Source organism: Rousettus aegyptiacus, unplaced genomic scaffold (genome assembly GCF_014176215.1).
Source record: "Rousettus aegyptiacus isolate mRouAeg1 unplaced genomic scaffold, mRouAeg1.p scaffold_m13_p_1, whole genome shotgun sequence".
NCBI classification, from domain to species: domain Eukaryota; kingdom Metazoa; phylum Chordata; class Mammalia; order Chiroptera; family Pteropodidae; genus Rousettus; species Rousettus aegyptiacus.
In genome coordinates, this window is record NW_023416284.1 from 2,487,343 (window position 1) to 2,513,499 (window position 26,157).

Consider the following 26,157-nt stretch of genomic DNA (forward strand, 5'->3'; position numbering starts at 1 on the left):
CAAGTCAGCCGGCCGCAACCTGCTGCCCCCGACCCCGCCGCCGGAAACCACCGCAGAGGCCCCCGCCCGTCTGGCCGCCCCGGCCCGATCCCAGCCTGTCCCTGCGTGGCCCTGTGGGGTGCGGCGTGGCCCCCCGTTGCCTTAGGAGCCCTGAACACGAACTGTCTTTCCAGCGGCAATTATCTCCTGTCCTGACGGCCTTGCCAAACCCAAATTCAATAAAACCTGGATTTTAAACAGCGGCGTAGACACTCTCTGTCCTCGCCGTGCCCTTTCGACGTGGACCTCCTGCCAGATGCATGTTGGGGCCACACCCGCCCCTTCCCTCGCAGCCCGCTGGGGCCGTGTGACTGGCCAGGCCAGTGGGTAACGGGCAACCCTGTCACTGCTGGACGGAGCCCTCGACCGCCACGGAAACCCCGGTGGCTGTCCGTCCGCTCCCTGTGCCACTGCAGCGAAGCTTCCAGCAGACGCGTCCCCAGCAGAGCCCACAGGAGCCGGACAGGAGGGGTCGCCTGGACGCCCGGCCGACCGCACGCACGCGCGGACATGGGCCTTCGCCGTGCAAAGCCCCCCTATGGGGCCACCTGTCACCACGGCACAGAGCCACGCACTACCGGAGCCTTCGCAGTAAACCCGCTGTAACCTGAGTTGGTTCGCGTGCATCTCTACGCCCCTGATCGGATCACTGGCCGGCCGGCGGGGTGGCTACCTCGGGGCCACAGGGGCTCAGCCGCTCACGGCCGCCCTCCCCTGGGACACGGAAGGCTCCTTCCACACCCGTGGGGCGGGTAATAACAGTGAGGTGTGAACTCATCCATCTGTGGTTGTCCCGGTCTCCGGCCATATCGGCGTAGCCGGCATCGTCCACCATACAGGTGAGGGACGACCACGAGCACCACTCCCCACGGTACAGGTGAGACACAGTGGCGGCCGGAGCCGGGGGAGAAGCCGCGAAGGCGAGCCGAGTGCTGCCCTCCCGGATCCGTCCCGAAGAAGGTGGGTGGCAGGCCGTGCCTCGCGCAGACCCCCGCGCCGGTGCACACCGTCCCGCGGTTCTGCCTCGTCCCCCTGCCTCCCGCCCGGCCCTCAGGACACAGAGGCCAATTCCCAGCCCCAAACGTGGCAGGCCCGCAACGGCTTCGTCTAACAGAACATGGCAAAAGCGATGCCTCCCTTCCCGTGCGCCCCGGAACTCCACTTGGAGCCCCGTGTGGCCAGGAAGAAGTCTGACCGCACTGAGGCCACCATGACGTGAAGAGGCCAGGCCACGCGGGGCGGCCAGCAGATGGGGTCTGGCCAGCAGTCCTAGGCTGTGAGCCCGTCCCAGCCACACACCAGACGTGTGAGTGAGGGTGCCACTAGATGAGCCTGACCCCTGCCGGCGAGTCGCCCCAGCCTTTGAGCCTTCCCAGCAAAGGTCCCAGACAACGTGGCACAGAGACGAGCCGAGCCTGCTGTGCTCTGTCCCTACCGCTGACCCACAGGACCCGCGCGCATGAGAATGGCTGTTCTTCTAAGGTGAGACGCTCACGGCTTATCCGACACGCAGCAAAAGCAACCGGCACAGAGATGAAGCCGGGGGACGTGGCCCAGGCCCCGGGGGCCGAGGCGCTGCAGGAGTCAGCGGCGACCCGAGAAGCTGGACACCAGACGAGGCCCCGCTGGGCAGGCGGCCAGGGCAGGCCGGGGTCCGAGCAGAGTTTTATGACGCTGCAAGTCAGCACCAGAGGGTGCGGGCGCAAAGCCGTGAGGCGGGCGACCGCTCAGGCCCGGGGCGTGGCCGGGGAAGAGGGCGGGCCCCCGGTCCCGAGGTTATGCCCCACGGGTGTGCATGAGCTCCCCAGGGGGAGCCCGGGAGGATGCTTGCAGCTGCAAACCGCAAAGGATCCAAGTGTCCGTCACCACAGCACGGGCAGACGAGCCAGATCTGTGTCCACGCCCGCGAGAAGAATCTGGGTCCACAGAGCGATGTGGGTCCATCTCACAGGCCACGCCCCTCCCGCCCCAAGCCTTCCCGCGCACGGTCTCTGCCTCCCGATCGCCGCCTGCGAGGCCCTTTCTGTCCCCTGAGAATCAGCACGAAAACTGCTCGTCCATCCGCTGCTGCTCCCCCTGAGCGGGCAGTGGCCCTCTGGGGCCCCCTGGTCCTGGGCCCCTTAGTGACACGACCGAGTCCTCTGATGCTTTACGAAGCAGGCGTGATGGGGTGGAAGGCGCCCGGACTGCAGGCGAAGCCGCCGTCTGCAGCACGGGCAAGCCCGGCGCTGGCGAGGACAGTCTGGGGGGCCGCCGCCGGCCCCACGAGCCTCTCTCCGTGCTGGGCGCCGTATTAGCCCGATCACATGTATTAACCAAATCGATCAAGCCTCGCACCGCTCAGGTGGATGGGGACTATAGTTAGTCCCATCCTGGAGATGAAGAAACTGAGGCGCAGGGTGGGGAGAGCCTCGCCGGGCCACACGGCTCCAGCGGAGAGAGGGCTCTGTGCAGGCGTCCTGCTCCGGCACCACCGGGCCTCGGCGCCAGCCTCGGGGCTGGAGGCGTCCCCCGGTGAGAAACGGGGAAACAGGTGCCCCCGGGCATGGAGACGCCTCTCCAGGGACACGTACGGGCTCCTGCTGCACCAGCGACAGGACAGCCACACACGGGGAGTGGCAGCGCCCGGACGCCCACTCCCCAGGGACCCGCTCTGACCCCTAAAACGCTAACAAAACGTGTAAAGCCGGGGTCACCCTCAAATGGCCCGCCGTGACTGTCGCCACCGCAGAAGATCCGCACGCTCGGCCGTGGGTTCCCGGAGCAGCTGTCGGCTCCACCCGGGGTCGGCGGGGGGCGGGGGCTCTGAGGCCACCCCAGGCCCAGGCGCGTCGCCCGCTGTGGCCGCCTCCAGACATCCGCTCGTCATCTTTACGCGTCCCGCAGTATGTGTACGCCACTCGGACTGCGCTCACGTCGCGTGTTCCGTTCCCTCACTATTTTTAAGAGGAACTTGGGTGTTACGGCCCTGCCTGCGAAACTGGCATCACCTGACATAAAGAGAAGATAAATGCGGTGGAAACAAACCGTCACACTTCTACAAAGGCTTCTCTGTGGAGGACCAGTGATCCCTGGGAGCGCAAGGCCCCACAGGGAGATCGCAGGGCTATTTGAAAGCAAAACTCCTCACCTGCCGATAACAAAGGAGTTGCAATAAAAACACCCCCAGCTGTGACCTCTGTGCAGCAAGTAAGGATTAGAGGCGCAAAACACAAAGCCAGGATGGCTCCGCCCCTGCGCCAAGGGTGGCCGGAGGCTTCCCGCCCTCCCCGGGCCCTGGGACAGGGGACAGAGGGGACGGTCTCCTCCGCGGGACCCAAGTTTCTGTCCAGTTCTTCACTCCCGAACACAACACGGCGTGAGCAGAACGCCACCACCACAGAGAAAACGCTTCTGAGTCTAGAGCTGCTCACTCACAACTTATACTCGAGACGCAAAAAGCGCCCATTTCCCTGCCTAACGACCCGTTTCATGCGCCACCGCGGCTGGGGACACCCTCACATCGGTCCCCCAATGTGCAGAGGCGCAAAGGGGGTCGGTCCGGGCCGTTTTCCCTCGTCTGTGCCGTGCGTTAAAAGCCCATAAAAGTCACGCCAAAACGGCCCGAGGGAAATATCTCCAGTTCCCGTCCTGATGAGGACATAGATCCAGCTCGATGGCAGCTGCCGCTTATCCTCATTTCAAGCAGACAGTCTCCAGACCCATAGTGCCAACGTGGCCCCTCGGAATTATCTGCCACGTTCAGATCGATCTGGGTGGTGTTAGGTCCTCTCCGAATGGTCCCCAGGCCAGCCTGGAGATGCGGCTCAGGATTCGAACCTCAGCGAAGAGAAGACGCGGTATCGCCGGAGGGCCGGGCGGGTGCGAGGGAACCAGCTGTGTTATCGAACGTCCGTAAGGTAGAAATGCAGGCCCGGCGACCAAGGGCCACACGCCTGAGACACCCAGGATCAGAGACTTCCGCTGGGCTGGCACCCTGACGTCCAAGCTCGGAACACCGTGACGGGCTCTCTGGAACAGCGCCCAGGACTCCGGGTCACGCGCCGGAGCCTGTCGCGCCTGGTGACATGGTCTGACCTGTCAAACAACATCTCCTTCTGAACATCGGAATTCCCCAAAAATGTCCTAATAGTTGAAAGTTCTCCGCCGCCGCGGCTCTGAGACAGGTAAGGAAAGGTCGCCTGGATTCAGCGGTCGGAGGCGTTAGCTTAATCAGGAGGTGCCGGTACATCTGTCCTTTCGTTACGTGACCAGCTGACATTTAAGCTTCCTCCACCGGAAGCTTCCTGTCACCGGATTCCTATAAAACGCTCTGCTCCGCATTGCCCGCGGACGGCCTTCTGCCATCTGAACCAAGCAAGACTTGAACTCGGAGACCCAGGCGCGGTACCTGAGGCAGACGGTGCCTGCCCGTCTCCGGCTGCTCGGGTGCAAAGTGAAGGCTTCGCGTCGGTTACACGGCTCTGGGGCGAGGGCGAGGAGACGCCTGAACCGATGGGGGGTTCCCTTGCAGGGGGAGCACGCGACCCGAGCCCGTCCAAGAGAGTCCAGCGAGGCCCAAGAGTCATCTGTTCACCCAAACAGTTCTGCACGCCCTTCTGTGTGACGCCCTGCCCGCGAGGACCGAACTAAAATCAGGGCAGGGCAAGTACTCCCAGCGGGTGACGAGCCGCATTTACTGAGAGCTGGGTGCCTGCTGCTCTGCCAAACCCTTCGCACGGGTCACCGAGTCCTCCAAACGGCTCCCCACAGTTACACTGTCCTCACACCCGCTTATCGATGAGGAGATAGAGCCACCGAAAAGGTAAGCGACTCGCCCAAGACCCAGAATCGAATCGAGGACCCAAGCAGACCGCACGCCCATGAGGGAGGCCAGGAGCCAGCTTCGAGCCACTCACACCCTCGACGGGACAGAGACAGAGACAGAGACAGAGACGTGGGTAAGAGCAGTTACCCTGAGGCTTTCGCTTCCGCCGGATAAAATGAAAGGCAGGCGTCAGCTCTCCACGGGCTGGGGAGCTGCTGCGGCGCGCCGGCTTTTAAGACCCCGTGCGCCGTGCGGGAGGGCGCTGGCCCCAGAGAGATGAGACGTGAGCTCGGTCGCCCTTGCGATGCTTTCGGCTTTCTGCGTGGTGCGCGGCCTGGCAGACGCCGTCCGCGAAGAGACGGAGCCGAGAGTCTGCGGAGACGACGTTGGCCGGCACTGCTCTGGGGCTGTTTGTAGGCGGACTTGCCGAAGCTCAGGTGTGTGCAATGAAGCCCAAAACGACCACTAAAATAACAAAACAAAAAGGTGAAGCTGGGAAGCCAACAGAGTAGATTTTTTAAAATAATAAGAAATATCTCATTAACCCATTGAAAGTCAGTTACGTTAGGGGGAAAGGAATGAAGGAGAAAATGGCACCAAGAGCCACGTGATCGCTTGCAACCTCATCATCGAAACGATCACGTAAAATTACGCTAAAAACGCAAGATCCAGCTCCACACTGCCTATGAGAGATACATGTTAATATAAAGCCACCGGTAGATCGCGGGATGAAAGAAACGATCCAGGACGCTCACACGAATGAAATGAGGCGAGGGTGGCTCTGCTGACATCAGACAAAGCTGACTTCAGAGCCAAGAATACTGGCGCAGATAAAAGCCATTTCACCGTGATAGCGCGATAATTTATCCGGGGGACAAAACAGTTCTAAATGCTCCCGCGCCTAATAGCTGAGCTATGAAATCCAGTAAAAACCGATCATCTGTATGGAGAAATACACAAATCCACATTTATGGCTGGCGATATTAGTACCTCTCTCTCGATAAGTGACTAAAATAGTAGAAAAACAGTAAAGATGAGGAGAATTTAAAGAGCGCTGTCATGCAATTTGACTTGACGTTTATAAAACACTGTACCCCCAAAAAGCAGAAACTCCTTCATCTCGAGGGACATTGGTCAAAAGACAATGCTACAGGCCATTTAAAAAGCCTTACGTTTAAAAGGATTCAAGTCATATATAGTGTATATTTTGTGACCAAAATGGAATTACACTATAACAAATAGAAAATATCACCAGAAAATCCCCCCACGTGTTTGCAAACTAAAAAACACACGTCTAAATAACCCATTGGCCAAAGAAGAAGTAAAAAAGAGGAATTAGAAAGTAATCTGAATGAAAGGAACGTGAAGACATTGCACGTTGAAATGTGTGAGATCCAACTAGACAGTACGTAAGAATTTATAGCACTAGACACCTGTATCAGAAAAGGGAGTTTGGAGCCAACGACCTTAACTCTCACCAGTATAAGAAATAAATGGATGGTGGTGTCCGGAACTGAAATTAAGAACACAGGAAGAGGGGGGTGTTTATGAATGAGACTTTCTCATTTTCCCAGAGTATCTAGGAAGTTAAAGGAATTTCGTGGTAGGCAATTCTCAAAGTAGGAGACAACTGGACAGATTTATGGAGTTTAAATGTTCAAAATGTAGCAGGTCGTTGGACCGCAAGAATGAACGGGATCGCCCGGGTGGAGTGCGTCGTGCGGGATGAGTAGACGGCGAAGCCCCGAGCCCCGGGGGGGGGGGGGGGCAGGAAAACCAGGAGGTGACGACCCGGATCGGAGAGTCGGGCAAAAGGCAAGAGGGCATCGCGATGGCGGGGAGGGCTTCGGGGACGAGAGACTGGCGGCGCCGAACGCGGCGGGAAGGCCCGTGGAGGAAGCGATCGCGGGACCCACGCCGTCTGGCTCTCGGAGGCTCTCGGCCACGTGACCAAGAGCGCTTCAGGGGAGCGCGGAGCAGCGGGGCCGCCGCAGAGTTCACGGGGGCCAGGAAGTCACAACGGGGCGTGTGGCATTCTTTTCAAGCAGTTTCGATAAACAGGGGGAAGAAAAAACTCTTAGCTCAAGTAGAAAACGGCAGCCAGAGGAGGTTTCCGAAGTGGGAAGCACTTGAGCACGTTCACGGGAAAAGCGGCGGGAAGGGGCGCGGGAGGCGGAGGCTGGGGGCGTGGGAGGCGGGTAAGCGATGAGCAGCCGCCTGGGGAACTCGCGCGAGCTGCGGGGTGCAGGGCGTGGACCGACGGTGGCAGCTCGGCCGGGGAGAGCCGTCCATGTCCTTCGAAGTGGAAAAAAAATAAAACAGTTGACGTGTGGATTCCGGGCTGTGGGAGAGTCGCAACCCTTAACCTCGAACTCAGTCCTATGATGAAGCCGGGCGCGGGGAAGCTGCGAACCTGAACTTGCAGGTACGCGCCCTCGGAGGCCATGAACTGCACAACGAACGTTCTTGACCTCGCACGGTTTTACCTTTACAACGTGTCTCTCATGATCACTGCCGCGTTCGGATTAGCCAGGAACGGGGTCCACTGGGAACCCCACACCAATCAATATGCAATTCGCTCTGAGGATGTCTGCCCCAGTTGGAAGGTGTGTGGGTACCAAGGAACTGCGTCGGCAGGTGAGGGAAATCAAGTCGCCGTTACCTGTTCCCTGCGAGGACTATAAAGAGCTTCTACGCTTAGAAGAAATTGGCACTTTCACTAGTAATCAGGAAGAATAGACATAAAACCCACAGGAAAACGTTCTTCTCTTTTTTAACTGTATGAGATTCAATAAAGATAACTTATGGTGTAGCCGTTAGGATCTCGTCGTTGAGTCCGACTGCTTGGGTCCGAATTTCGTCTCCACCTCGTACTTCTTACAAGTGAATAATGTCACTCCTCTGGGTCTCAGATTCCTCGTCTGTGAAAGGAGAGTACGAACAGTGTCTGCCTCGTCTGGGGCCGAGACGATGCGTGAGGCTCACAGCACAGGGTGAGCACGCAGCAAAAGCGAGCCGCGGTCATTTGGGCGATGGGGGCTCCGAACTGGCACGACCTGTAAACAGCAAATTGATAATATGTCTTAAGAGGTTTTTAAATGTGACTCCCCATATAGGCATCGTTCATAGGAAGTAATGAAAAAAAAGTGATCGAACCAAGAAATCATGTCTGCCATTTTCTCTGCTAGTCCTCTAGCGATCACCGCAGAGCTGAGCTCAAGTAAATATGGGGCCAGATGCGTAAATGGAGATCTACGTGGGAAGGGGTTTGTGGGAGGATTATTTACAACCCTGATAAATGGCTTCGTGAGTTATGGCAATCCGTACAATGGAATATCGCACGACCGTTAAAATGACCTTTTCGAGGACTATCTAATAAAAGTGTAAATTGTTCACAGAATAGTGTTAAGGGAGAAAAGGCGACAGTCCAGATGCAGAGTCGCACGCGCAGAATCACCCAGACGCTGTGCCTCGTACACACATACGCACGGAATAAAGAGAAAGAAATTAAGCAATCGGCCGGAGGTAACAGAGTGTTCTGCCACAGGCGATTTCTTTCTGCTTTGTATATGGGCCTGGGTTTGTAGATTTTCTACAGTGGGTATCCATTATTTTTATAACCAAAGAAAGAATTTTTTTCAACAACTCGTTACAGATAGTTGAAAAGAAATAGTTGTGTAATAGCCAATAAGGAGACACTTTGGAATCGGGCACTAATAACCCAAGAGAGAGAACGTTTCATTCTTCGGGGTTTAAAAGAGAAACGCCAAGTTCAGGTGCGCTCCCAGAACGCGGCGGCAAAGCTGTGAAGCCGCCTCCGAGGCCGTGGAGCCCGAGGGTCGATGCCGACGCACGTGCGGTCGGGCCCTCAGGACGGTGCCCGTGAACCGCCTGCCACGTGCCAGGCTTCTCGCACGAACCGGGACGCTTGGCCACCTAATCTTAATTTCGAATGCGCCTGCTGCTTATTTTCTCTGTTTAAAATCCATTAGTATAGATGAAGCAATCAGCTTACATTTTATGTGCCTAGTTCCATATTATTGTTGTGCATTTATAACTGGCCTCTGGAGTTTAGTCTCGCCCTTAATGATTTAGCTGTGCAAGATGTTGCACCGATTTATTAGAAGGGAGATGAGAAACAGACTATGCATGTTAAACGTAAAGATTTCTCTATAGTCTGCTCAACGGCCGACGAGAAGCCGTCTTTCCCCTTGGACCAGATGTTGCCCTTTCTCCAGGGACCGTCACGGAGCCCAGGCGTCCCACGGCTGGCATGTCGCTTCATTAATACCTGGACCAGACCAAGCCCCGCACGAGCTCGGAAAAGCTCACGTCTGTTGATGGGCTTGCACTTGGCCTTCCTGGATGACCTGCTGGGCTTGGGGCGGCCGCAGAGGCCGTCTGAGATGCTCGAGCCCCTGGCTTCCAGGCTGACATGGTTGTCGTGAAGCCCCAAGGCCCTGGGTTCAGCAGAGGACTCTGCAGAGAATTCTGACATGCTCAAGGGCACCCGTCTGTTTAGTCAACGAGCCCCTCCCCCTCCAACACGCACCCCAGAGCTCATGGAAGAGAGTGAGCGTGGAAAGCGGTCTGGACGGGATTGTGGGTGGAGGGAACAAAATTTCCCATGGTGCTTTTGGGCGACTCGTCAATCACAGACTCCCCCCATCACCTCCCCCTCCCCACAGCAGTGGGCCCACGACCCCAGCTGGCCAAGGAGACGATCCCACCCCCTCGGCCACAGTGATTGGGTCAAGCGTGGTCATGTGACATCAGCAGGCCCAATCAGAAACTCCCGTGTCACTGAGACTTTGCAAAGAGTTTTCCTCGGGCCGTGGGGTTGGGGGCTGAGAAGGGAGAGTTCTGGAATGCCAGAGGTCGAGAGCGTGGCTGCGGGGAGCGGACCGCCCGGGCTCCCACGGCCCGTCTGCCATTTCCCGAAGCGTGAGGCGCGCAGCGTGCTTCTCGGTCCCCTCACCTGCGAAGTGGGGCCGATGACCGCATCACCCCAAGGTGCCGCCGGTGACTGTCACCGACGCGGAATGAGCACCTGCTGTGCTCGCGACGACGTCTTTATTATCTCGTAGCTAGCTACCCCCAGAGAGCTGCCATGGCACCGGACCCGAGAGAGAGCAGCAGAGCTGAGGGGCCAGAGGGGTTCGAGTCGTGCACATTGTCGATGTCCTGGATGCCTTGAGGTCCGTCCCCCCCAGACTCTCCCGTGAACACGAGTCAGAGCCCCCCTAACCGAAGCCGGGTTCTATCACATGATCACGTGCAGTGAGTCCTGATCGCTATAAATTAATATATCACCCAATCTGAGAAAACAAAAAAAAAAAACAATCTCTTTGTTTTAGGTTATTAAATTGCATTTTTCCTCCTTGAAAGAGGGCCCTATTTTGAAAAATTTCTGGGAGAAAAACATTAGAGTTGAATTTTCTTTCCAACCCACGTCCCAAAACTCACTGCGCTGGGGGTCCGTGGGAAGGCGTGCGCCTGGCCGTCTGGCCATTGCTCCCTCCTCGTTGGGTATATTGGCCTTTTAACAGCGCGTCCTGTTTGTATTTGCTGCAAGTAGAATTTTCCATTACTCTCTGACACCCAGGTCAGTCACTGCTTTTTACTATGCTCTGAATTAGAAAGAAACATGCTCCTGCCGGCAACTTTATTGGAATTCCTCTGTTAGGTTCACAGCGCGTGGAGGCCGAGATCACCACCAGTCCGAGCCAGCCGCGCTGCCTGTGTGCGGGGAGAGGCAGCCGCCGACCGCGGCTGCCTGTCCCTGCACTGTGCTTGTCGCCAGGGCCGGATGCTCCTGGGCTTCCGGAAGCTGCTAGCCTCCGTCACAAGGGGCGAGAGTAGAGACATTTCCTCCTTAATCCGATTTTAACCTGGAAACGGCTCCCTCCGCCCGCCGTGTCTGGGTCCTTCACCTGCATCATGGTACTTAGCGCCGTGGCAACCCCGAGAGGCAGGTGCTGCGCCCCCATTTTACAGATGGGCAGGAAACACACCGACGGCTGAGCAGTGCTGAGCAGCGACGTGGCGGGTGCTGCCCACCCCCGGTGCCGTGACATGCGCCGGGGGCGTGGGCGGTCCCGGGACGCACGCGCTCTACGTAAACACCTGGGAACGCACACACCTGCCGGCAGAGACTTCGTCACTTTGGTTCTTGGCTCCGCCCCCGCGTTGGGACCGCGTTTCGACTGCACTCCGGGCACAGAAGTGTGGGAGGGAGAATCACCCGAGGGCACCTGCGAGCCCAGGGAGCCCCCACGGGGATGCGCGCAGGCGGCTGAGGGGCATTGCAGCTGATGAGAATCTAAATTCCACCCAGCGGGGCCTTCCCGCCGTCAGAGCCGCGACCTCCGCCTGCAGGAGCCTCCACCTGCAGGAGCCGGGGAGGGCCGCACGAAGGGGCCGTTAGGGGACGCAGCAGCTCCCGCCCTCGCCCTCCTCCTGTTCCTCCCCCTCCTCCTCCCGCTGACCGCGATGCTCCTCCCGCTAAGCCGAGCTCCTCGCCACCTCCACGCCTCGCAGGGCTCAGCACGTTCCGAGGTCTGCTGCGTGCGCCGAGCGCCCTCAGCCCACATCTGGGAGGGAGCCGGTCAGCCCCGGCCGCCCGCGGCTCTGGCTCTCTTTCCAGGAGCTCTCCGATGCCCAGGTCCTGTCCAGCCACGCCCCCCACTGGTGTCCCCGCCGACCCCTCTCCAAGACCCCCCGCCCCAGCACACTCCTGAGCCCCAAGCGTTCGGAGAAAACTCAGCCACTCCGGAGACATCCTGCGCGCTGACCCTTCCGCGCCAGCCCTGGCCAGCGTCACCACGGCCGGACGCGAATTGAAGTCTCAGGTTTGGGGCCTTTTCATTTTGCCGTTTTCCTTCTTCAAACACCTTCGCTAGACTTCTGACCCCTGGAGTTGGACATAAGGTCACTTCTAACAAAGAAGAATAACGGCAAATGGAGATGAGAAAATAGCAGAAATTTTCCCGAAACGCAGAGGGGCGGCGAGAGAGAGCGATGGCTCTGGCCGCGCTCGACCCCGGGGCAGCGCGGTGGCCACGGGAGGCGGCGGCGACGACCCAGTTTGACAAACGGGACTGAAGCGGACTCTCGTGTTGGAGGCTGGCGGCCTGGGGCCGTGGAAAGGAATTGCTTTCTGCTCTATGTTAACACTCCCCGGTTCTGTTCCCTTAAACGGCCGATCTCATTTGTCAGGAGGATGGTTTTCTAATACCCTCGACTTTTTGTCTGGTTTCTCTTCCCTCGTCGGCCCTTTGTGGGCTGCGCGTCCGTTGGCCTGGGGCTCTCGGGGCTGCATTCTTTGTGTGGATGCAGAGGACACCCCGTGCTGGGCTGGGACCTCAACACGGACTCTGCGAAAGGGCCGTGTGGCCCTAGGAGGCTCTTTTCGCTTCCTCGAGTCTCAGTTTCCTTGGTCCAAAATGATGCACAGAAGGGCCCCGGGCTCACCTGGGTCACGGGCTTATCGCTGAAACATATTTGAAACACTGACTTCGTTCCACACACATAAACAATGCATTTATGGGTAAAACTTTTGTTTCAGTTTTGTTTTACCCAGAAAGCCACCTTGGTCCTGCCCGCACATGGGGTTTGGGACACCCCCCTAACCTATTGCTTAGGGATGAGGTTCCTCCCTTGGCTGGGGGGATGCCCCCTGGAGCTGACGGCCCTTGACACCTGCGGGGCACCACTGGGAGACCCTGAGATCTGCACCCAAACCTTGCACCCCCCTCTCCTTACTCACACGTCTGTGTGAGGCCCCGAAGGTCAGTCAGCCCTGAACTCAGGACGTGGGTGACGACTGAGGAGGGGACGTCCTCCGAGCTGCTGGACCAGGCCCCACGGCCACCGCCGGTAGCTGCGCCCGGCCACGCATGTTGGATCCCGGGAGTGTGAGCGCCTCCTGCTCTCAGACTCAAGGCACCCAGACCCCCAGGCGATGCTGCCGGGCGGGTCGAGGGGGCATCCACAGAAAGCAGGAGGGTTGACATCAAGACCCGGAGAGACCGTGCCAGGAGGGACCCTGTGGACTGAGGGGTGTCTTCACTCAGGCACCCGAGGCAGAGCCTGAGCCACAGCTCAGGTGAGGCGGCTCATCTGGGCGCAGACCCCAGGGGGCGTGGCTGCCTCCGCCGCAGGGGGCCGACCCTGTCACCCAGGAAGGCCCGCCCGAAGGACCCATGGACGCCCCCACTCTCTCCCATGGCTGCTGGTGGGGAGGGCACCCACACGTGACCGTCTAGCCCCACAGGCCCTGCCTGTGCTCCCTCAGGGCAGGGGGCTCCAGCAATGGGGAGCTGCCCCCAGAACCCCGGCTGGAAGCAGGCGTGGCCACCGCAGGCCAGGAGGGTGGGGTGCAGGGTGTTGGGGCGGCCTCAGCGCAGCAGCAGGAACCGGCTGGCCGAGCTCCTGGGGAGAGGTGGGTGGTCTGGCTGGGGAGGGGTCCCCGTGGACAGCCTGACGGGTCTCACGGAGTACGTGCCCAGGCGCGGGGCGCAGGCCCCCCTCACCCCCCAACCCCGCAACCCCCCAGCCATCTGGCGTTTGAGGTGCGGATGTAGGACGCCTGCAGGCCTCATGCTTTTGAGAAGAGCCCGCAGGGGGTGCAGCCGCCGCCCCCTCTCTGCTCCTCGTCCCCGCACGGCTGGAAGGGGCCCCTCCCGGGTCGCCCCGGAGGACAGCGGTGCACATGGCCCGCGGGCCCCCACCCTTCCTTCACCCCGCCACGCCTGCTCAGACCGCACTCACCCACCCCACAGAGCCCTGCAGCTCAAGCCCCCAGGGCTTCGGAGCCTCTGGAAGTTCCCAGGTGACCGAGCTCCAGCCCACACTTCCTGGTCGCTGTTTTGTGCCAACGCACATAACTTTGAAAGGGGGCCGCAAGGGAGCGAGGGCGTCGGCGTGAGCAGCCGGGGTCTTGCTGCGCCCGTGGGTGCATCGGGGAGGTGGGGGGGGGGGCGCGCACTCAAGGCCCTGGCGGCTGGGGGCGGGGTGCGCAGACTGCTTTTGTGGGATTAGCAGAGGTGGGGGGGGGTCAGCAGGAAGCTGAGACGGACCCCCCGGGCCTCAGCAGGGGGCCTGAACGGCAGCCGGGGCGGGCGCCCGGGTCCTGTCCCACGCTGCCTCTGATCCGGGCTAGCCGGGGCCGCCCGCGGGGTGGGAGCCGAACCCTGCTCAAGCAGGGAGCCCAGCGGGGTTTGTACTCATCCAACCTCTGTCGCAAGGAAGAGCAGACGGGGCCGCCCCAGGGTGATGCCCCGGATGTCAGGCCGCATCCCCCGCAACGTGCGGAGCCGCCCAGCCCCGCACCCCGCAGGACAGACAGGGGTGTCCCCGCCCGGAGCCCCGCACACCTCCCTTCGATCCTGGCTCCTGCTCTATCCAGACATGCAGCCCTGTGCCCCCAGAGCCTCCTGCACAAAGCGCGCGTCCAGCAGGGTCGTGGCAAGGCGTTGGCCCAGGGGAGGTCTGGGTAGCCATCCGCCAGCTCGAGAGCAGGCGCCCCTCCCTGGGGCTGCTTCCCTCCCCGCCCAGACTCCGCCTCCGCCGCCGTCTCTGTGTGTGGCTGCCCCTTGTCGCAAGGACCCGGTCACACTGGATTGGAGCCCACCCCAGCGACCTCAGCTTAGCTCGATTGCACCTGCTCAGACCCTTTCCGAACCAGGTCACATATCCAGGTGCCGGGGCTTAGGACGCCAATATAACTTTCAGGGGACACCATTCAACGAGGCAGCTAGAGGGAGATCATTCCTCTGCGGCTCACTCGGAGGCCACCTCGTGCCAGGTGCCACCTCCACGTGCCCGCCAAGGCGACCTCGGCAACGCTTTCCGCTCCGGGCTGTGTGGACACAGGTGTTCTGGTCGGGCCGGCATCGCTCAGGCATTGCCGGCGGCCACGATTTCTGTGGGGAGGTAATTACCCGGTTTCGTTCATTCGAAAACAGGAAGGAGACGCCGCCGCGCAGCCCGGGTCCTGCTCCCCTGGGCGACGCAGTGCGTCCGGTGTCTCGCTTCCGCTTTCCAATTTTCTAATGATTTCGGGCGGCCGTTCCCCACGGCCGAATCCTTCTGGCTCCGTCCTTGCTGAAAGTCTTTAGGTGCTGAATTTAATCTCATTTTGCTATTCGTGAGGAACATATTCGGAGTCTGGCTTACTCTGTTTTTCGAAAGGACCAGGACAATTAGCTCACGGGAACAACTGTGCTACACTTGTCCCTCGTCACACATCCCTTCCATACCTGTCCCCAGAAGCCTCTGGGGTGTGTGTTTTTGAAACCATAACAAAGGAACAATAAATTTCCACTTGGGGCCGCTGTCTTGGACAGATGGCTCAGCACTTCCTCATCATTTAGCAAAAGGACAATTTTCTTCGCTACCAAAGCTTGTTGTCTTTATATTTAATTAACTCTTCCGCTTTTAGTCAGTAAATCAAGCAGCAAATTTCCTGGTCCCTAAACTTGAACGCAAGGACTTGTGGGTAAAACTTCGTGCTTTAAATTTCGATAAGCCGTTCAATCCAAACTCAGGTTTAACGAAAAGACCAAAGACCAGGAGTCCAGAGACCTAGATGGGCACCTGACTTTGCCATTTAATCGCTGCGTGACCTTAGGGGAGGCCGGTAACCTCTCAGCGAACACCCCGGCGTCACAAGGATTTGGGGCTGGAGGTCACCCGGAGGTCGCCACCGAGCTCAGGGACCGGCGGCTGTAACGGTGGAGCCCGTGGTGGTTTGTTGGCATTTCCCCCTCAGATGAAGTCTCGGGAGGAGGGACGGCCAGTCTGAGAGGAGACCCCGTCGCGCCCCAGAGGGGTGGGAGGACAGGAGGGCCGCCTCCCCTCCCCCGCAGCGGCGGGAGCGCTCACCGGAGACCTCGCTGTGCGGGCCAGGAAAGAGGCTCAGGGTCACGAGGCCGGGTGGCAGCGGAGTTGACCCTGGTCCCGGGGCCGTGGGCTCTCTGTGCAGTGCTCCGTGAACCCCCGCGGTGGTGGCGTGGGTGCACGGCCCTGTGCGCCCCGTTCCTTCACCGTGGGGTACAAATGCTCCACCTTTGTCTCCGTTCTGAGCATCGCGACTAGGCGAACGCTGATGCCCGGTGCTCAAGGGTGCAGCTTCGTCGACAAGAAATAGGGACCAACTCCATCTGGATTAAGGCAGGAAGGGCGATGGGAGGGCCATGTCCCTGAACGGTCCAGGGGCTCAAGCCATGATGCCAGGGCCCTGTGCCCCTCTCCCTCCCCCTGCTTCCCTCTGGCTCTGACTCCCCTCCCTCCCCTCTCCTCCCCTCCCCCCTCCCCCCCCCATCTCCTCTCTCTCCCCCCATCTCGTCTCCACTTTCTTCCAGCTCATTTTGTTTCCAGACAGACTCTTGCCTCAGGTGGCAGAGTGGCTGCCAACGACTCCAGGCTGCCATTGACCCCAGGCTTCCGCCCGCAAAGCTGCAGAAGGAGAGGTTCGGGCCTCCCGACCATCCCTACAGCAGCCCTGGCCCCGCCCCGGCTGGCAGTGACAGGGCCACCTGCTCATCTCGGAGCCAGTCGCTGTGGCCAAAGGGACAGGCTGGTTGGCTTAGCGCAGCCACTCGGGTGAGGTCCGACCCAGCCAGAGCCCGTGGAGGGAGGCAGTGGGGGAGGACGCCCCCGAGGACCCGGTTTCGCTGTCACGGGGAGCAGCGAGGGGAAGTTGAGTGAGTAGGCAAACACCGTCCTGTGTGCGACAATTAATCTCCAGTTCCAGATTCTTAGGAAAATGTCAGGCTATCGGAGGGAGCATTTATTTAAAGAAGTGCGGTGTTTAATTTTAAATGCGCTCCTTCAAAGAATTAAATAAGACTCAAAAAGCCAAATTCCAGAGATGCTCATAACCACGCTGTTTAAATAGTAGAGCGGCCGCTCGCCACACAGCTGGGCCCTTAGCCAAGCGAGCCGGGCGGCTCCCGGCGGGAATTCAGAAGGTGGGGGGACGCACCTCGGAGAGGAAGGGAGGCGAACCCTGGGAACGGATGCCTCTGTGCTGTGTGACCCCGAAACAGGCAGCGCTCGCGGCGAAGACGGGGAGCCTCGCAGGGAAATGCGGGAGCTTCCGTTCATCGGCAGGGCAAGCTGGACGGTGATCTTTTTGTGCGTTATAAGTGAAATAAGAAAAAAACTCAAACGAATGAATTTCGTCCAGGGGAAGCCTTGTCTTCCCAGCAGCCTGGCTCCCCCCAGACACCCCCAGACCCCGAAGTCCACAGCTCTCCCTCCATCACCAGGAAGACAAGCTGGGACCCAGCATCTGTCGGGGCAAACACGCGGAGACGGGTGAGTTTGGAGGCGTCCTCGCCGCTGGGTGAAACGGCTGTGGGAGGTGTGCTGGGGTGCGTGGTGTGCCCCCAGAATTCACGTCCTTCCCGGAACCTCACGTTGTGGCCACACTTGGAAACGGAGTCTTCACAGAGGTAGTGAGTACGGACGAGGCCGTGCCGGAGGCGGGTGGACTCCTCGATCCAATGTGACCAGCGTCCTTACCAAGAGGAGACACATACATGGGCAAGGCGGCCCTGGGGTGACAGGCAGAGCGCGGAGGGCTGCGCCCCTGAGCCCGGGGCCGCGGGCTGCCCCCTGAAGCTGCAAGAGGCAAAGCCGACGTGGGGTGGAGCGGGATTCCTTGACTTCGAACCTCTGGCCTCTGGAACCACGGGACAATAAGCCCCCCCCCCCCGCTCCCCCCAACACACGCACACACCCCATTCTGTGGCACTTGGTTACGGCACCCCAGGACACTCACGCGGGGTGCAGGTTCCAGGGTCCAGACGGGTGGGGGCCGCTGTGAAGTCCGCCGGAGGCCACTGGGAAGCTGCTCCAGGCCGGCGTCGGCCGGCCGGACGGGAGCGGAAAGCATGGCGTGCGATCTCCCCTGACAGCTGCGGCTCTGGCTCCCCCGGGACCTCGTGGGCTACTGCAGATGGCCTCGAAGGTAAAGACCCCCCTGTCAGGGCTGCTGCGGGGTGCCCACAGCTGGGGACTATTACGAGGACATGAGAGAAGTGGGTAACTTGACTCTCCCTCCCCCAAACTCCGGAAATGCAGGCCTGCAGCCCCCCCCCCCCCGCAGGAGTCTCTCTCCCTTATCCTCACCGTCACAGGAAGTCCAGCCAGCCTCCATCTTTAAGCTTCTTAGCCAGGGGACAGTGGGCTCCAGTCCTGGGTTCCAGATTCCAGGGCCTGCGTCACACTCTCTCGAGTCGCCAGGGGTGGCTGTGGTGTCCGGCAGCACAGCGGGTCCAGTGCGGCTCTGAGGCGCAGTACCTGGCGGGGTTCTTGCAGACAGGCACGGCCCGTTGTCACCGAGCAGTCTTCCGGAAGCCTCTTTCATTGGATTGGGCGCCCTGGCCCGGGGGGAGGAGGGAAGGAGCGGCTCCTCTCTGCTCGAATGCTTGTTGTTCTCCGTCTCCTGCGTGTGTGCAGCGGGGGCGGGGGGGGAGGGATGGGGTCACAGCCCCCTCCTCTGCCTCTCAGGGAGTTCCCCACGTGCAGCGCGCTCGGCTTCCCCTTCGAGCCCGTGGACGCGTGCTGTCCGCCGAGCTCACTTCGGAGTCCTGCCCTGCGACTCCGAGAAAGTCCCGCCGGCACCAATAACCCGTCGAGTTGTTCCTTCCCGCGTCCGTTTTAGAAATTGAGCAGCTGATATCATTTTCTCCGTGGGAGAAACCAAGGCTTTTCGACAACTTAATTCAGCCCGAAAGACGAGAGGCGATGTCACCTCCACTTAGCTGAAAATAACCGCTCTGATACCTACGCCACAGACGCGACCGGATCTTCAAGAATCCTGAGATGCCGCTTGTCGAAAAGGTGCCGGATGGAGGCCGATACCCAGATCGGAGCCGGGATCGTGTCCTCGCTGCTTCGGGTCTCGGCACGGTCCTGCCTGTCCCGCCGTCTCTCGGTCATTTCCCAAGTGTCTCCGCGTGTGTGCAGAGCTCCCGTTTCCCTTTCTTTGATGAACTTTCCTTCGCCGAAATCCTCCCCCTCTCTCTGCCTAGTTCTCTCTGACACAAAAAAATATATATTTCTAAGAACACCCACACTTTCTAACCCGATCTATGAGGAGTCTGAACTAGATGATTAATAGGGATGATGACGATGACAGTGATGAAGGTGATAATGATGATGATGGTGATGGTGACGGTGACGATGGTGACGATGATGTTAGTGATGAGGGTGGCGGTGATGATGATGGGCGCCAGCGTCTGTGCAGGGCTTGCTGTGTGTCACTTGGTGCCAAACCCTTTTCATGCCTCATCTCGTCCACCCCATGGGACAGAGGCCTTGACGACGCCCATGTAGGCGCCACGGCACAGAGTGCTTAGGAAATTTTCAAAAGGTCAGGCAGCCAGTCCTGGTGCCTGAAATGCTCTGAAACGCTATGGCTTTATGAAAGAAAAGTAAGAAGGAAATCACCCGAGGGCTCTTCTAGGAAGTTTGGGACTTAGATCTGAACACCTGCTCCTGGGAGGTGTTGGACAGCAATGGCAGGAAGGCATGAGCTGTCACAGGTAGACAAGGAAAAGCAGGGTGACTTGGGGAGAAGTGAGCGAGGTAAGGACCCCGGGAAGCTGGCACAGAGGCCGAACAGACAGAGGCCAGCTGGCCCGAGAGGCAGACTGGAGCACCCGCCTCCCTGGGAAGGACCCAGCCTGCTTCAAACATCCGACGGAAACCCCGCCTGCTCAGAGGGGCCACATGCACCTGGCAGCGCAGGCTGCTGACCAGGACGGCCGCCTCGCAGAGGGGTCTTACACCCAGGAGTCACACTGGCAGGTAATTTTATTCTGCGTCATTAGCCACCATGCTTTGTTGGAGAAGGGCACCCTGAGAAGCCTAAAACCGTACTCGGCCGCCGGGACATTCTGCAGGCCCAGGCGTCGGAGGTCAGACCCGCGCGGCTCGCCGCTGCCCGCCGCTGCCCGCCGCTGCCCGCCGCTGCCCACCGCCCTCCACGCCCTCCGGCCACAGAGCAGGCCCCTGGCCTCTCCGAGTCCATTTCGACCCTCGCGGCGGCCTGCTGGCCTCGCTGCAAGCCCACAGCTGGCGCGGCCGAGCTGGGCTGCCGTCCAATAAACCCAGGACCCCGAGCCGGCGAGATCATGGTCCGAGCATTATCCCCAGCCCCGCACTCGGTCTGTTTCACAGACTTCAAATTGATCCATCTAATCCCTTATCTGTAGCTATGAAAATGCATTTCCCTCTTAATGGGCCTACAGATGCTATAGACGAGCAGATCTGCAGCAGGCCGGGCGGGAAGCGGCGGGCGCGCTAAAAAGGGGTGTTAGCTCCTCGCCCCCGCGGCCCGAGCGCCCAGGCCCCGCGTGTGGGGCACCCCGGCCGGCGCCGCCTCCCTCGGGCCGAAGGGCCGGACACGCACAGGGCACCCACCCCGGGAGGACAATGGACAGGGGGCGGGTGTCGAGGCGGGAGGGAGGGGCTCTGCCCCCCAGGGCTCCTGCCCACGGGGGATCCGCACTGTGCTCAGACCCCCTTCTCTTTGCGTCCTCACCGAACGCAGCCTCGTGCCCCTCGGCCTCGAGTCTCCCATGGGTCCCCGCTGGCCTCGGGATGTCGCCCCCACCCCTGAACTGTGCATCGCATTCTGCGACCCTCCTCACGTTCGCCCCGCCTCCCACCGCCGACTCACCTCTGTGCGCATGCGCTCCAGCTCCCCCCGCGGGGGTCCCCTGCCTCCATCGCCGACTTCTGGTTCTCACCGCCCGGGGTGTCCTTCCTCCTTCCGTTACCTGGGCGACTCCATTGTACCTACACAGCTAAGGGGGGGGGGCACTGGTTCACCCAGGAAGCCGTGGGAACCGTGCCTCCCGCCACCCCGTCCTCTGTGAATGTGAGCGTGTTTGGAAAAAAGCTTCTCGCGTATGTAATTAAGAGTCTGGAGGTCCTCGCATTAAGATGACCCATAATTCCAGTGACAAGTGTCCTTATAAGAGAAAGGCAGAGGGACATTTGAGACACAGAGTCAGAGGGACGAGGCCATGTGGCAACTAAGGCAGAGGCTGGAGAGATGCATGTGCGAGCCAGGGACTTGCAGCCACCAGCAGCCGGGGACTCAGGAAGGAGCCTCCCCGAGAGCCGCCTGAGGTTGCGTGGACATCCCACCGACACCTTTATTTCTATCTCGGCTTCCAGAGCTCTGAGAGAATAAACACCTGTTGCTTGAAGCCCCCCGGACGTGGTCATTCATTCCGGCCACCCCGGGAAGCCCTACACGCTCGAACGGAATCGGTCCCCACCGCACATGGCACACGCCAGGCCCGAGTCCCGCCTCTGCAGTGGCGGCTGACCGAACTGTCCCTCCCTCGCTGGGCTGCGAGCTCCTTGGCCAAGGGTCTGCCGTCACCTCCACCTGTCCTGCCCAGCCCTGGGCCTGGGACTGGTCGGGGGCACAATCTACCCCTGTCCTGTGACATAACAAACTAGAACAGAATAGAACGGATCACTGAGGCTGCCAAAGGCACCTCCCGATCTCAGGTGCCGGAAGGGGCCCCCGCCCCGTGAGCACCCACCCTGTGGCGAGTCAGGAGCCTGAGCCCGCTGGGGCTGCGGGGCAGCTCTGGGCCCCCCGCCGCAGGCAGCAGCTTCGTGCCCCTTTCTCCCCAGGGGGTAAATGCATGTGCCTGTCTTGCCCTCGCCCTGGCTTCCTCAGGAGGGGCCCTCCCACTGCCCGGGCTTCAGCGGGCGATCCAGACGCCGTTCCAGAAGCTGACAGGCAAGCGACAGGTGGGGCGAGCGGCGAGCATCACGGAGAGCGAGCCGCCGAACCCGACCAGGCAGCCGCTCGGCCGAGGGCCGGCTGAGCCGCTGGGAGGCAGGGGAGTGGCCGCCTGCTGCGCGGGTCCCCGGCAGGAGTCCCCGGCAGGAGCGGAGCACAGCTCGGTACCAACCGCGCGGCTCGTCACCACCCCTGCCTCATTATGGAGGCACCCAGCTGGCACCGATATCGCCGCAGCCCCGAGAGTCCCAGCTGCCAAAGGATAATCTCATTTACTGGCTGGTCGCTTTTCGTTATGTTCTGTTCTGATCCGATCCTCAGCAAGCGTCCCGATACTGGGAAGACGTGACCTGCCAATAGATACCGGCGAAGCACCTCTAGACATCCCTCCCTGTCTCCACAGCCTGTAGCCCAGCCCCTCGGGGGCCTGATCAGCTTCTACAGCCGCCAGCCGGGGCCCCTGGCGGCATTATCGGCCGCTTGCTATGTGCCAGGGTGCTGCTGGGCCATGTGCAGTCACAGAGGCACCTGAGATGCTTGCAGACTGGAGGTCAAGTTAGACAGAGGCTGGAGCCTGAAGTCCTTGGTCTGCAATTGTCAGAGGTCACGGAGGGGTCAGCCTCAAGGGGACACTCAAGGAAGACTCTGGAAAGGAATAGGAAGTTGAGTTCGCCACTGAAGAGTTGGTAAGATTTGAGCAGGTAGGCGAGGGGCAGGGGACACACGAACTATCTGAAAGGGAAAAGCAGAAAATGCCAGGAGCCCGGGAGGCCGGCACGTCGCGCCCAGAGGGGTCAAGAGCTCAAGATTGGGGTCAAATGCCTGGGTTCCCCCACCAGCCATGCCTCCCTTGCGTTACCCAGGTCACCCAACGATCCCGCAACTCCATTTCTCACCTGTAGAAATGCCGAGAAATATAGGCTGGGACGAAGGGCCCGTAGCCGGCATGCCCTTCTGAATGTCAGCCCCACTCACTGCAAGGGGGAGACATGCGGGCGGGGGCCAGAGGCCGGATGCGAGATCTGGGACTCTTTGGCGTAGGGAAGGGCAATCGCAGCCTGATTAGGTTAGCAGGACCCGAGCGATGTTTCAAAATGCTTAGTAAAATCATCAGTGCAACAGGGAGAGAGCTGAGAGGTGGAGACCGTTGAATGACCCCAGGAGAGGTAAGGGGACAGATGCCAGGTGGCAAAGGGAAGGGAGAACAGGGGAGCTACGGGAGAAAACTCGTCGGCGTCTGGGAACTCGAAGCTCGGAGGGCGGGGGAGAAGCCAGCGAGCCCGGCTTCTGCTGTCGAGCAGCGGGGAAGGGAGCGCTGTCGGGAGGAAGCAGGGGATCGGGGACAGAATAAGGGGACAGAGAAACGAGGAAGAGGAGGGCGAGAGGCTCGGCTTCCGCGTGTTTGGCAGCTGCGAGCTGGGGGTCCTCCCAGAAGCCGGGACAGGAGGACGGGAGCTCGGGCAGCTGGGCCTCCGGACCCGGGTCTCCCCCTCCTACGGCAAAGCGGCGCAGGGACCAGGGTCACCCTCAGACTCTCATCTAAAACACGAGAGGAGGACAGTGTTTGCCGGGAATGGTTTTGGCTGCAAATAACGGAAAAATCAACTCAAGAATTAGTATTTTTGTTTTTCTTTCTTTTTAAATGACTTGTAGAACGGCTCACTAAAACGCACATAATTCTGTTGTTTCTCTTAGAAAAACACAACCAAGTCCTCTTTTTCTGACAATGGCATCTACCTACACATTATCTATGATTTCTAAAAATAATGATCGACTCATTAATAGAGAAACACTAAATTATGCCAATTGCTTTTTTAAAATTAATGGATGATTTCTGCACTTGGTCACGAGATTGGGTAGCGCCATTACTTTTTTTCATTTTTTCCCGTTCCCCCACCAACCTCCTCTAAGGCAGCCCCAGCTTTTTCTCTAGATCAATGGGTCTGTTTCTTTTTTGGTTTGTTTATTCATTTGTTTTGTTTTGTTTTGTTTTGAATTCCACATATAAGAGAGATCATACAGTATTTGTGTTTCTCGGTCTGACTTATTTCACTCAGCATAATAACCTTCTAGGTACACGCAGATTGTCGCACCGACCAGATTCCATTCTTTTTCATGGCCGAGTAATATTCCATGGAGTATATGTCCCGCCCCTTCTTTCTCCGTTCATCCATCGGTGGCTTCCGTATCTTGGCGACTGTGAATCTCGCCACAATAAACATAGGTGCTGATGCCTTTCCAAATCAGTGTCTTTGTTTTCTTCAGATAAAGACCTAAAGGTGGAATTGCTGGGTCACGAAGCGACTGTATTTCTAATTTTCGATGCATTTCCATACTGTTTTTCCGTAGTGGCCGCACCAATTTTCAGTCCCACCAACAGTGCATCAGAGCTCCCTTTTCTCTGTGTCCTTGCCGACGGTTGTTATCTGTTGATTTTATTTTTATTTTATTTTATTTCATTTTTTGCTGCTAGCCATTTTGACAGGTGTACGACGGCAGCTCATTGTGGCTTTGGTTGTCATTTCCCTAACGAGTAGTGATGTCGAGCATCTCTCCACATGTCCGAGGGCCACTGGGTATCCTCTCGGGGGAAATGGCCTGCCCATTTCAATTGGATCGTTTGTGTTTTCGGTGTCAAGTTGTGTGAGTCCCTTATGTATTTCGCATGTTGACCCCTTACTGGGCGTATCACTTGTGAAAATCTTCCCTCACTCAGCAGGTTGTGGTTATGGGTCCCTCCGCTGAGCGGAACCTTTTGAGTTTAAGGCAGCGCCTTTGTTTATTTTTATACCCCGGCCTGAGGAAACACATCCGGGAATATATTGCTAAGAGCGGTGTCCCAGAGTTTATTGCCTACGTTTTCTTCTAGAAGCTTTATGGCTTTAGGTCTTGCATTTAAGTCTTTAATCCATTTTGAGTTCATTTTTGTACATGGTATAAGAAAATGGTCCAATTTCATTTTTTTGCATGTATCTGTCCAGTTTTGCCAACACCACTTACTGAGTAGACTGTTTTTATCCCACTCTATATCTTTGCCTCCTTTTCCAAACATTAACTGACCTTGTAAATGAAGATTTATTTCTCGGCTCTCTATTCTATTCCATTGATCTATGCATCTGTCTTTACGCCAGTACCATACTCTGGATTATTGTAGCTTTCTGGTATGCTTTGAAATTTGGAAATGGAATACCTCTCACTGTTCTTTTTCAAATTATCTTTGGCTATTCAGAGTCTTTTGTAGTTTGATACACACTTTAAGATTAGTTGTTCTAATTCTGAGAAGACTATCATTGGTATTTTAATAGGGATTGCATTGAATCTGTAGGTTGCTTTAGGTGGTAAGGACACTTTGGCAATATGACTCCTTCCGATCCATGAGCATGGTATATCCTTCCATTTCTTTGTATCCTCTTGAATTTCTTCCTTCAATATCCAAGTTTTCAGAATATGGGTCTTTCATCTCTTTGGTTAAATTTATTTCTAGATACTTAAGCTTTTTGATGCAATCATAAATGAGATTATTTTCTTAATTTCCTCTTCAGATTTTTTGTTATTGTCGCATAGAAATGCTACAGACTTCTATATTTGATTTTATATCCTTCAACTTTACTGAATTAATTTATTAGGTCTAATAGTTTTTTGGGTGGTGTCTTTAGGGTTTTCTATATGTAATATCATGTCATCTGCAAATAGTGAGAATTTTAGTTTTTCTTCCATAATTCGTATACCTGTTATTTCTTTTTCTTGTCCGATTACTGTGGCTAGAACTTCCAATACTCTGTTGAAGAGAAGTGGTGATAGTGGCATCCTTGTCTTGCTCCTGATCTTAGAGGGAAAGCTGTCGGCCTTTTGCCATTGAGTAGCATGTTGGCTGCGGGCTTGTCGCATGTGGCCTTTACGAGGTGGAGGTGTGTTCCTTCTATGTCCCCGTTGTTGAGAGTTTTTATCATAAAAGGGTGTTGAATTTTATCAAGTGCTTTTTCCGCATCTGTTGAGATAATCATATGATTTTTATCCTTCGTCTTGTCGATTTGATGTACCACATTGATTGACTTATGGATGTTGTAGAAAATCTTTTAAAGTATTGTTAAAACTGGTTTGCTAATATTTTGTTGACTTTTTTTGCGTCTACGTTCATCAAGAATATTGCCTGTTATTTTTGTTTGTTTATTTGTTTGTTAAAATGCCTGTCTGGTTTTGGTATCGGGGCAATACTAGCTTCATAGAATGAGTTTAGAAGTGTCCTTTTCTCTTTGATTTTTTTTTTGAAATAGTTTAAGAAGGATAGGTATTAATTCTTTTTTAAATGTTTGGTAGCAGCCTCCTGATCCTGGACTTTTATTTGTTGGGAATTTTTTTTAAATTACTGCTTCAGTGTCATTGCTAATAATTGTTCTGCTTAGATATTATGTTTCTTCTTGGTTCAGCCTTAGAATATTATATATTTTTAGAAATTGATCAGTTTCTTCTAGATCGTCAAGTTCGTTAGCATACAGTCACTTGTAGTATCCCTTAGTGATTCCCCGTA